Source organism: Rhinopithecus roxellana, chromosome 7 (assembly GCF_007565055.1).
Source record: "Rhinopithecus roxellana isolate Shanxi Qingling chromosome 7, ASM756505v1, whole genome shotgun sequence".
NCBI classification, from domain to species: Eukaryota; Metazoa; Chordata; class Mammalia; order Primates; family Cercopithecidae; genus Rhinopithecus; species Rhinopithecus roxellana.
Window position 1 is genome coordinate 43,410,377 of NC_044555.1, and position 13,274 is coordinate 43,423,650.

Here is a 13,274-nt window from a genome sequence, read left to right on the forward strand (position 1 = left end):
GCAAGAGTGAGGCACTGAACACAGTGCTGTTCTGCTAGAGCGGAAAGAAAAACTGGACCAAACTCAGCTGATGCCCACCCACCCACTCATGGAGGGAGCATTTAAACCAGCCCTAGCCAGAGGGGAATTGCAGATTCCAGTATTTGGAACTTGAGTTTCTACAAACCTTGCCACAAAGGGCTACAGCCCTCTATGTCTCCAAGTAAACTTGAAAGGTGATCTACCCCATAAGGACTGAAACTTTTCGGTGAGTCCTAGTGCTGAAATAGTCCCAGAAACAGTGGACTGTGGGTCACACAACATGCTGAGACGCCAGCTGGAGCAGTCAAGGGAGTGCTGGTATCATAACTTCCCTAAACTCAGGCTGCACAGCTCTTGGCTCCACAAGAGACCCCCCTCCTTCAACTTGAGAGCAAAGGAAAGAGCTGGGAGAACTTTGTCTTCCATCTTGGATACTATCTTAGCCACAGCAGAACAGGCCACCAGACAGTTGTGAGGCTCCCGTTCCAGGACCTAGTTCCTAGACATTTCTATACACACCCTGGGCCAGAAGGGAACCCACTGCCTTGAAGGAAAGGACCAAGTCCTGGCAGCGTTCATCACCTGCTGACTGAAGAGCTCTTGAACTTGAAATAACCAGCAGCAATACCCAGGTACTACATTGAGGGCCTTGGGTGAGCCTCTGAGACTTGCTGGCTTCAGGTGAGACTCAGCACATTACCAGCAGTGGCTATGGGGCAAAACTCCTAAGAAAAGCAAAGGGCAAAGTAAAGAAGACTTTCTTAGATACCACCACGACCAGGGCAGGGCAGAGCACCAGGTTGGCTCTTGGGGTCCCTGATTTTAAGACTTGACTCTTGGACAGCATTTCTCAACCTACCATAGGCCAGAGGAGAGCACACTGCCTTGAAGGGTGATTTGCAGGCCAGGCAGCTTTCACCACAAGCTGACTTAGGAGCCCTTGGGGCTGAAGGAAACACTGGCTGGTGCTCTGGTAGAATTATTCATGGCATGAGGTGGCAGTGGCTATGGGGTCAAGCTCTTCCGCCTTTGGAAAGGGGAAGAAGAGTGGGAAGTACTGTGTCTTATGGTTTCAGTGCCAGCTCAGCCACAATACCATAGAACACCAGGTAGGCTTCTAAGGTTTTTGACTCTAGTCCCTGACTCTAGGACATCACCTCTGGACCCATCCAAGGCCTGGGTGATCTTGCCACGCTGAAGAGAAGGGCATAGGCCTGGCTGGATTTGCCACCTGATTGTAGAGCTCCAGGGCCTTGAGTGAACATAGGTAGTAGTCAGTGAGTCATTACAGAAGGCCCTGGGCTATACCCAGTGCTGTGATGGCTTTAGGTCTGACCAAGCACAGTCATAGTGATGGTGGCCACAAGGGTGCTTATGTCACTCCTCTCCCAGCTTTAGATGGCTCAGAACAGAGAGAGAAAGACTCTGGTTTTTTTGTGGGGGGAGGGGGGAAATTAAAGAAAGAAAACAAGTCTCTGCCTGGTAATACAGATAATTCTTCCAGATCTTGTCCAAGACCAAAAAGGTGGTATCTCTACGAGTCTGCAAAAACTACAGGGTTAGTAGGCTTGGGATGCCCCCTATGCAGACAGAGTTTAGATCACAACACCGAAGCCCTTTAAAATATCTGGAAAACCTTCTCAAGAAGGATGGCTACAAATAATCCCAGACAACTAAGACTGCAATAAATACCCAACTCTTCAATGCACAGACACCGAAGAATATCTACTGGCATCAACAGCATCCAGGAAAACATGACCTCACCAAATGAATGAAATAAGGCACTAAGAACCAATCCTGGAGAAACAGAGAAATGTGATTCTTCAAATAGACATTTAAAAATAGCTGTGTTGAGAAAACTCAAAGAAATTCAAGATAACATAGAGAAAGAATTCAGAATTCTATCAGATAAATTTAACAAATAGATTGAAATAAGTTTTAAAACTCTAGAAGAAATTCTGGAGCAGAAAAAGCAATTGGCATACTGAAGAATATATGAGTCTTTCAACAGCAGAATTAATCAAACAGAAGAAAGAACTAGCTTCTTGAAGAAAGGCTATGAGAAAATGCAGTCAGAGGAGAAAAATGAAAATAAATAAAGAACTGTAGAGTATGCCAATAGGATCTAGAAAATAGCATCAAAAAGGCAAATCTACGAGTTATTGGCCTTAAAAAGGAGACAGAGAAAGAGACAGAAGTATTAAGTTTATTCAAAGTGATAATAACAGAAAAGTCCCCAAACTTGGAGAAAGATGCCAATATCCAAGCACAAGAAAGTTATAGAACACTAGGCAGATTTATCCTAATGAAGACTACCTCAAGACATTTAATAATCATACTCCCAAAGGTAAACGATACAGAAAGAATCCTTTAAATGCCACAAGACAGAGGAAACAACATACAATGGAGCTCTGGCTGTTCTGCTATGAAGTAGCCATTCTTTTATTTCTTTACTTTCTTAATAAACTTGCTTTCACTTTATGGATTCACCTCAAAATCTTTCTTGGGCAAGATCGAAGAACCCTCTCTTGGGGTCTGGATTGGGACCCCTTTCTAGTAACATCTTCCTGGCGAACCATGAAGGGATGATACTGAGGAGACCCCTGACCCAAAGGAAATAGACTGCAGCAACAATTGGCTGACTTTGGGTAAGTGGTGGGGTATCCAGTAAAGGACGGGATTGGGTTAGAGGCCCAATTTAGGGGAGTTAGAGTCTCTCCTAGAAACAGAGAGGGTTAAAGCACTTTCTCTAGAGAGAGAGAGGGTTAAAGGCCCCTCTTAAAAGGTAATGACACTTAACCAAACTTGGGTTTGAGGCCCAACTTAGGAAGGTTACAGACCTTCCTAAGATTTAGGGGTTTAGAGGACCCTCTCAATAAAGTCCTTATCAGCTAAAAAATTGGTTTGACACTATGGGATATTAACTGTTACTCTCTTTGGATTAATCTGCCTTGCACTCTGCTGATGGCTGTGACAGGATTAGGCCGGTACAGGATCATGAGGTAAGGGGAGCTTTTTTTTTTTTTTTTCCCTAAAGGGGAAAACTTGAGAGCTAATGGGAATGCTGGAGAAGATCCTTTGTGACCAACAAACAGCTGCCTAAACTTTTGATTAAATGTTGCTGCAATGGGTAGGTCTTTCTCTAGCCTCCCTGAGCTCTTTGCCTTCCCCACCTTGCAGCAGGCAATGCTTTTCTCTCTCTTTCTCTCCTTTCCTTTTATTATTTTTTCTGTTACTTAGGGTGACCATCTTGCCCAGACAACCATGTGCTGAAACTATTTTAATCTACTTTGAATGGATTAAAGATGACAGAGCCCATCAGGGGGCAAGTTTGAGCCTTGCCAGTTCAATATTGGTATGCTCTGTCACATGTATTTTTCTCTGGCTGAATGGAAAATATTAATTCAGGTTCCCTATGCAGCCAATTGGGTGGCCACTTGCAAAATTGAGAGGCTTTTGCCTGTGGTTCCATGAAACAGAAAAAAAAATTCTTTTGTGTTGTGGCTTGGCCCCAAGGGCTTTGATGTAGCAAGCAAGGTTACTAGGGCTGCTCAGGGAAAGAAAACCCAGAAACCTGACATGTTAGCAAAAGGGTAAGGATTTGTTACTGGTCAGACTTCTGTCCTCTTTCTTTATGCAAACTAGTTGAATGAATGGTAAAAATCACTGTTTATCTCCTCTGTAAAGTTTTGATTAACAGGAAAAACAATTTGTGAGGCTAGTCTTAAGCTGTAGCAAATCTGGTGTGCTTTGTGTGTCTTTCTGTATCATTCTGTCGTAAAGAGGAATACCTTAAGATAGAACATGGGCTTAGGATCTCAGTTACAAACTGCTGCAGGTCCCTGAAACAACAACAAAAAAACTGGATGAAGTTTCCTTCTCATCTTGTTTCATATCCTTGGGAGCTTGACCTTGTAACCATGTGGTGGTACTCACTTGGTCTCTGCTATCCAGGGAACAGAAATTTGAGGGTTCATGTCATAGTCAGCCCTAAAAATTATATTGAGCAGTTACAAGCTTATGCAAGCTCAAAACTGACTGCTCTAGGCTCCTTCTGGGAAGAGCAATAGAACTGTCCAATGCTGGAGCTTAGTAGCTAAGGCTTATTAGTTTCACCTGAGAGAAAGTTCAAAAGCCAGAAATATTGGCCATTGGCTTGGCTAATATCAGGTAATAAGAAATTTTAAAAACAATTTTCTTTAAAGAGCACTATGGTTAAGCCAAAATTGACAAATGGGATCTAATTAAACTAAAGAGCTTCTGCACAGCAAAAGAAACTACCATCAGAGTGAACAGGCAACCTACAGAATGGGAGAAAATTTTTGCAATCTACTCATCTGACAAAGGGCTCATATCCAGAACCTACAAAGAACTCAAACAAATTTATAAGAAAAAATCAAACAACCCCATCAAAAAGTGGGCAAAGGATATGAACAGATACTTCTCAAAAAAAGACATTCATACAGCCAACAGACACATGAAAAAATGTTCATCATCAGTGGCCATCAGAGAAATGCAAATCAAAACCACAATGAGATACCATCTCACACCAGTTAGAATGGTGATCATCAAAAAAATCAGGAAACAATAGGTGCTGGAGAGGATGTGGAGAAATAAGAAGACTTTTACACTGTTGGTGGGACTATAAACTGGTTCAACCATTGTGGAAAACAGTATGGCGATTCCTCAAAGATCTAAAACTAGAAATACCATTTGACCCAGCCATCCCATTACTGGGTATATACTCAAAAGATTATAAATCATGCTGCTATAAAGACACATGCACACGTATGTTTATTGCGGCACTATTCACAATAGCAAAGACTTGGAATCAACCCAAATGTCCATCAGTGACAGACTGGATTAAGAAAACATGGCACATACACACCTTGGAATACTATGCGGCCATAAAAAAGGATGAGTTTGTGTCCCTTGTAGGGACATGGATGCAGCTGGAAACCATCATTTCCAGCAAACTATCGCAAGAACAGAAAACCAAATACAGCATGTTCTCACTCACAGGTGGGAATTGAACAATGAGATCACCTGGACACAGGAAGGGGAACATCACACACCGGGGCTTCTTGTGGGGAGGGGGGAGGGGGGAGGGATAGCATTAGGAGATATACCTAATGTAAATGACGAGTTAATGGGTGCAGCGCACCAACGTGGCACATGTATACATATGTAACAAACCTGCACATTGTGCACATGTACCCTAGAACTTAAAGTATAATAACAATAATAAAAAAAAGAAAAAAAAAGAAAATTGACAGTCTATCATAATCAAAATGACTAGAGAAGAAACAGCAAACAAATTAAAAAGTTAGCAGAATACAAGAAATAACTAAGAACAGAGAAAAATTAGAGGAGATAGAAGCACAAAAAACCCTTCCCAAAATCAATGAATCCAGAAGCTGTTTTTCTCAAAAGATTAACAAAATAATTAGACTGGTAGCCAGAACAATAAAGAAGAAAAGAGTGAAAAATTAAATCCACAAAATAAAAAATAAGGGGATATCACCACCAATCCTACGGAAACACAAACTACCATCACAGAATAGTATGAACACCTCCATGCAAATAAACTAGAAAATCTAGAAGAAATGGATAAACTCCTGAACACATAAACCTTCTCAAGACTAAACCAGGAAGGAACAGATCCCTGAATAGATTAACAACACGTTCTGAAATTGAGGCAGTAATTAATAGCCTACCAACCAAAAAAAGCCCAGGGCCAGACAGATTCACAGCTGAATTCTACCAGAGGTACAAACAGGAGCTGATACCATTCCTTCTGAAACTATTCCAAACAATAGAAAAAGAGGGACTCCTCCCTAACTCAATCTATGAGGCCAGCATCATCCTGATACCAAAACCTGGCAGAGATACAACAAAAAAAGAAAATTTCAGGTCAATATTCCTGATGAACATCGATGCAAAAATCCTCAATAAAATACTGGCAAACCTGGCCGGGCGTGGTGGCTCAAGCCTGTAATCCCAGCACTTTGGGAGGCCGAGACGGGCGGATCACGAGGTCAGGGAGATCGAGACCATCCTGGCTAACATGGTGAAACCCCGTCTCTACTAAAAAATACAAAAAAAAAAAAAACTAGCTGGGCGAGGTGGCGGGTGCCTGTAGTCCCAGCTACTCGGGAGGCTGAGGCAGGAGAATGGCGTAAACCCGGGAGGCGGAGCTTGCAGTGAGCTGAGATCCGGCCACTGCACTCCAGCCCGGGTGACAGAGCGAGACTCCGTCTCATAAAAAAAATAAATAAATAAATAAATAAAATAAATAAATAAAAATAAATAAAAAAAAAATAAAATAAAATACTGGCAAACCGAATCCAGCAGCAAATCAAAAAGCTTATCCACCATGATTAAGTTGGTTTCATCCCTGGGATGCAAGGCTGGTTCAACAAATGCAAATCAAAAAATGTAATTCATCACATCAACAGAACCAAAGACAAAAACCACAAGATTATCTCAATAGATGCAGAAAAGGTCTTTGATAAAATGCAACAGCCCTTCATGCTAAAAACTCTCAATAAACTAGATACTGATGGAATGTATCTCAAAATAATAGCTATTCATAACAAACCCACAGCCAATATCATACTGAATGGGCAAAAGCTGGAAGCATTCCCTTTGAAAACCAGCACAAGACAAAGATGCCCTCTCTCACCACTCCTATTCACCATAATATGTGAAGTTCAGGCCAGGGCAATCACGCAAGACTGATTCAAATACGGTATTTGAATAAAGAAATGAAGGGGACGGACGGGACCGGCTACCTGGCGGTCGGGCGAGCGGGCGGCCGCGCCCGGCCGGCAGCGCTGGGGTTGTGGCCCAAGTAAACCTAGCTCGGCGATCGGCGCAGGAGATTCGCGAGCCCAGCGCCCTGCACGGCCGCCCGCCCGCCTCCCGCCAGCCAGCCGCCACCGGCGGCTCCGCCGCCCAGCCACGCCCGAGCCAGCCCTGCGGCAGGAAAGCATGAAGGGAGACACCAGGCATCTCAATGGAGAGGAGGACGCCGGCGGGAGGGAAGACTCGGATCCTCGTCAATGGGGCCTGCAGCGACCAGTCCTCCGACTCGCTCCCGATCCTGGAGGCCATCCGCACCCCGGAGATCAGAGGCCGAAGATCAAGCTCACGACTCTCCAAGAGGGAGGTGTCCAGTCTGCTAAGCTACATGCAGGACTTGACAGGCGATGGCGACGGGGAAGATGGGGATGGCTCTGACACCCCAGTGATGCCAAAGCTCTTCCGGGAAACCAGGACTTGGTCACAAAGCCCAGCTGTCCGAACTCGAAATAACAACAGTGTCTCCAGCCGGGAGAGGCACAGGCCTTCCCCACGTTCCACCCGAGGCCGGCAGGGCCGCAACCATGTGGACGAGTCTCCCGTGGAGTTCCCGGCTACCAGGTCCCTGAGGCGGCGGGCAACAGCATCAGCAGGAACGCCATGGCCGTTCCCTCCCAGCTCTTACCTTACCATCGACCTCACAGACGACACAGAGGACACACGTGTGACGCCCCAGAGCAGCAGTACCCCCTATGCCCGCCTAGCCCAGGACAGCCAGCAGGAGGGCATGGAGTCCCCGCAGGTGGAGGCAGACAGTGGAGATGGAGACAGTTCAGAGTATCAGGATGGGAAGGAGCTCGGAATAGGGGACCTCCTGTGGGGAAAGATCAAGGGCTTCTCCTGGTGGCTTGCCATGGTGGTGTCTTGGAAGGCCACCTCCAAGCGACAGGCTATGTCTGGCATGCGGTGGGTCCAGTGGTTTGGCGATGGCAAGTTTTCCGAGGTCTCTGCAGACAAACTGGTGGCACGGGGGCTGTTCAGCCAGCACTTTAATTTGGCCACCTTCAATAAGCTCGTCTCCTATCGAAACGCCATGTACCATGCTCTGGAGAAAGCTAGGGTGTGAGCTGGCAAGACCTTCCCCAGCAGCCCTGGAGACTCATTGGAGGACCAGCTGAAGCCCATGTTGGAGTGGGCCCACGGGGGCTTCAAGCCCACTGGGATTGAGGGCCTCAAACCCAACAACACGCAACCAGTGGTTAATAAGTCGAAGGTGCGTCGTGCAGGCAGTAGGAAATTAGAATCAAGGAAATAAGAGAACAAGACTCGAAGACGCACAGCTGACGACTCAGCCACCTCTGACTACTGCCCCGCACCCAAGCGCCTCAAGACAAATTGCTATAACAACGGCAAAGACCGAGGGGATGAAGATCAGAGCCAAGAACAAATGGCTTCAGATGTTGCCAACAACAAGAGCAGCCTGGAAGATGGCTGTTTGTCTTGTGGCAGGAAAAACCCTGTGTCCTTCCACCCTCTCTTTGAGGTGGGCCTCTGTCAGACATGCTGGGATCGCTTCCTTGAGCTGTTTTACATGTATGACGACGATGGCTATCAGTCTTACTGCACCGTGTGCTGTGAGGGCCGAGAGCTGTTGCTTTGCAGCAACACGAGCTGCTGCCGGTGCTTCTGTGTGGAGTGCCTGTAGGTGCTGGTGGGCACAGGCACAGCGGCCGAGGCCAAGCTTCAGGAGCCCTGGAGCTGCTACATGCGTCTCCCGCAGTGCTGTCATGGCGTCCTGAGGCGCCGGAAGGACTGGAACGTGCGCCCGCAGGCCTTCTTCACCAGTGACAGGGGGCTTGAATACGAAGCCCCCAAGCTGTACCCTGCCATTCCTGCAGCCCAAAGGCGGCCCATTCGAGTCCTGTCATTGTTTGATGGCATCGCGACAGGCTACCTAGTCCTCAAAGAGTTGGGCATAAAGGTAGGAAAGTACATCACCTCTGAAGTGTGTGAGGAGTCCATCGCTGTTGGAACCGTGAAGCACAAGGGGAATATCAAATACGTGAACGACGTGAGGAACATCACAAAGAAAAATATTGAAGAATGGGGCCAATTTGACTTGGTGATTGGCGGAAGCCCATGCAACGATCTCTCAAATGTGAATCCAGCCAGGAAAGGCCTGTATGAGGGTACAGGCCGGCTCTTCTTCGAATTTTACCACCTGCTGAATTACGCCCCAAGGAGGGTGATGACCGGCCGTTCTTCTGGATGTTTGAGAATGTTGTAGCCATGAAGGTTGGCGACAAGAGGGACATCTCACGGTTCCTGGAGTGTAATCCAGTGATGATTGATGCCATCAAAGTTTCTGCTGCTCACAGGGCCCGATACTTTTGGGGCAACCTACCTGGGATGAACAAGCCCGTGATAGCATCAAAGAATGATAAACTCGAGCTGCAGGACTGCTTGGAATACAATAGGATAGCCAAGTTAAAGAAAGTACAGACAATAACCACCAAGTCGAATTCGATCAAACAGGGGAAAAACCAACTTTTCCCTGTTGTCATGAATGGCAAAGAAGATGTTTTGTGGTGCACTGAGCTCGAAAGGATCTTTGGCTTTCCTGTGCACTACACAGACGTGTCCAACATGGGCCGCGGTGCCCGCCAGAAGCTGCTGGGAAGGTCCTGGAGCGTGCCTGTCATCCGACACCTCTTCGCCCCTCTGAAGGACTACTTTGCATGTGAATAGTTCCAGCCAGGCCCCAAGCCCACTGGGGTGTGTGGCAGAGCCAGGACCCAGGAGGTGTGATTCCTGAAGGCATACCCAGGCCCTGCTCTTCCTCAGCTGTGTGGGGCATACCGTGTACCTCAGTTTCCTCCTGCTCAGTGGGGGCAGAGCCACCTGACTCTCTTGCAGGGGGAGGCCGAGGTGCCGCCTCCTTGTGCACAATTCAGACCTGGCTGCTTGGAGCAGCCTAACATGGTGCTCATTTTTTCTTCTCCTAAAACTTTAAAACTTGAAGTAGGTAGCAACGTGGCTTTTTTTTTTTTTTCCTTCCTGGGTCTACCACTCAGAGAAACAATGGCTATGATACCAAAACCACAGTGCCGACAGCTCTCCAATACTCAGGTTAATGCTGAAAAATCATCCAAGACAGTTATTGCAAGAGTTTAATTTTTGAAAACTGGCTGCTGCTCTGTGTTTACAGACGTGTGCAGTTGTAGGCATGTAGCTATGGGACATTTTTAAGGGCCCAGGATCGTTTTTTCCCAGGGCAAGCAGAAGAGAAAATGTTGTATATGTCTTTTACCCGGCACATTCCCCTTGCCTAAATACAAGGGCTGGAGTCTGGACGGGACCTATTAGAGTATTTTCCACAATGATGATGATTTCAGCAGGGATGACATCATCATCACATTCAGGGCTATGTTTTCCCCCCACAAACCCAAGGGCAGGGGCCACTCTTAGCTCAATCCCTCCCAGTGACTGCAATAGAACCCTCTGGGGAGCTCAGGAAGGGGTGTGCTGAGTTCTATAACATAAGTTGCCATATATTTTGTAGACAAGTATGGCTCCTCCGTGCCTCCCTCTTCCTTAGGAGAGGAGTGTGAAGGTAGGAGCTCAGATAAGACACCCCCTCATACCCATTCCCTCTCCAAGAGACCTATCCCCCACAGGCACAGGTCCCCAGATGAGAAGTCTGCTACCCTCATTTCTCATCTTTTTACTAAACTCAGAAGCAGTGACAGCAGTCAGGGACAGATGTACATTTCTCACACCTTCCCCTCATCTTAAGAGATGACGGGGGTGGGGGGGGTGGGTGGAGCAAGATGGCCGAATAGTAACACCTCCAGTCTCCAACTCCCGGCGCGAGTGACACAGAAGACCGGTGATTTCTGCATTTTCAACTGAGGTACTGGGGTCATCTCACTGGGGAGTGCCGGACAATTGGTGCTGGTCAGCTGCTGCAGCCCGACCAGCGAGAGGTGAAGCAGGGCGAGGGATTGCCTCACCTGGGAAGCGCAAGGGGGAAGGGAATCCCTTTTCCTAGCCAGGGGAACAGACACACAACAACTGGAAAATCGGGTACTTCCCACCCCCATACTGTGCTTTAAGCAAACGGGCACACCAGGAGATCATACCCACACCTGGCCGGGAGGGTCCCACACCCACGGAGCCTCCCTCATTGCTAACACAGCAGTCTGCGATCTAACCGCAAGGCAGCAGCGAGACTGGGGGAGGGGTGCCCGCCATTGCTGAGGCTTAAGTAGGTAAACAAAGCTGCTGGGAAGCTCGAACTGGGTGGAGCTCACAGCAGCTCAAGGAAACCTGCCTGTCTCTGTAGACTCCACCTCTGGGGACAGGACACAGCTAAACAACAGCAGGGGAAGCAGCAGAGGCCTGTGCAGACGCGAACGACTCTGTCTGACAGCTTTGAAGAGAGCAGTGGATCTCGCAACACGGAGGTTGAGATCTGAGAACGGACAGACTGCCTGCTCAAGTGGGTCCCTGACCCCTGAGTAGCCTAACTGGGAGACATCCCCCACTAGGGGCAGTCTGACACCCCACACCTCACAGGGTGGAGTACACCCCTGAGAGGAAGCTTCCAAAGTAAGAATCAGACAGGTACACTCCCTGTTCAGCAATATTCTATCTTCTGCAACCTCTGCTGCTGATACCCAGGCAAACAGGGTCTGGAGTGGACCTCAAGCAATCTCCAAAAGACCTACAGCTGAGGGTCCTATTAGAAGGAAAACTATCAAACAGGAAGAACACCTATACCAAAACCCCATCAGTACGTCACCATCATCAAAGACCAGAGGCAGATAAAACCACAAAGATGGGGAAGAAGCAGGGCAGAAAAGCTGGAAATTCAAAAAATAAGAGCGCATCTCCCCCTGCAAAGGAGCGCAGCTCATCGCCAGCAACAGATCAAAGCTGGTCAGAGAATGACTTTGACGAGATGAGAGAAGAAGGCTTCAGTCCATCAAACTTCTCAGAGCTAAAGGAGGAATTACGTACCCAGCGTAAAGAAACTAAAAATCTTGAAAAAAGAGTGGAAGAATTGATAGCTAGAATAATTAATGCAGAGAAGGTCATAAATGAAATGACAGAGATGAAAACCATGACACGAGAAATACGTGACAAATGCACAAGCTTCAGTAACCGACTCGATCAACTGGAAGAAAGAGTATCAGCAATTGAGGATCAAATGAATGAAATGAAGCGAGAAGAGAAACCAAAAGAAAAAAGAAGAAAAAGAAATGAACAAAGCCTGCAAGAAGTATGGGATGATGTAAAAAGACCAAATCTACGTCTGATTGGGGTGCCTGAAAGTGAGGGTTAAAATGGAACCAACTTGGAAAACACTCTTCAGGATATCATCCAGGAGAACTTCCCCAACCTAGTAGGGCAGGCCAACATAAAAATTCAGGAAATACAGAGAACGCCACAAAGATACTCCTCGAGAAGAGCAACTCCAAGACACATAATTGCCAGATTCACCAAAGTTGAAATGAAGGAAAAAATCTTAAGGGCAGCCAGAGAGAAAGGTCGGGTTACCCACAAAGGGAAGCCCATCAGACTAACAGCAGATCTCTCGGCAGAAACTCTCCAAGCCAGAAGAGAGTGGGGGCCAATATTCAACGTTCCTAAAGAAAAGAATTTTCAACCCAGAATTTCATATCCAGCCAAACTAAGTTTCATAAGTGAAGGAGAAATAAAATCCTTTACAGATAAGCAAATGCTTAGAGATTGTGTCACCACCAGGCCTGCCTTACAAGAGACCCTGAAGGAAGCCCTAAACATGGAAAGGAACAACCGGTACCAGCCATTGCAAAAACATGCCAAAATGTAAAGACCATTGAGGCTAGGAAGAAACTGCATCAACTAATGAGCAAAATAACCAGTTAATATCATAATGGCAGGATCAAGTTCACACATAACAATATTAACCTTAAATGTAAATGGACTAAATGTTCCAATTAGAAGACACAGACTGGCAAACTGGATAAAGAGTCAAGACCCATCAGTCTGCTGTATTCAGGAGACCCATCTCACATGCAGAGACATACATAGGCTCAAAATAAAGGGATGGAGGAAGATCTACCAAGCAAATGGAGAACAAAAAAAAGCAGGGGTTGCAATCCTAGTCTCTGATAAAATAGACTTTAAACCATCAAAGATCAAAAGAGACAAAGAAGGCCATTACATAATGGTAAAGGGATCAATTCAACAGGAAGAGCTAACTATCCTAAATATATATGCACCCAACACAGGAGCACCCAAATTCATAAAGCAAGTCCTTAGAGACTTACAAAGAGACTTAGACTCCCATACAATAATAATGGGAGACTTTAACACTCCACTGTCAACATTTGACAGATCAACGAGACAGAAAGTTAACAAGGATATCCAGGAATTGAACTCATGTCTGCACCAAGCGGACC

General features: G+C 46.6%; 1 protein-coding gene and 1 pseudogene across 2 annotated transcripts in view; one reads left to right on the forward strand and one right to left on the reverse strand.

Annotated features, from left to right (window-relative positions):
- CHIC1 (cysteine rich hydrophobic domain 1) overlaps nt 1–13,274 on the reverse strand; it is a 129,037-nt gene that overhangs the window by 45,463 nt on the left and 70,300 nt on the right. The gene's annotated exons all lie outside the window — the stretch shown is intronic.
- On the forward strand, nt 7,015–9,573 carry LOC104669206 (annotated as a pseudogene).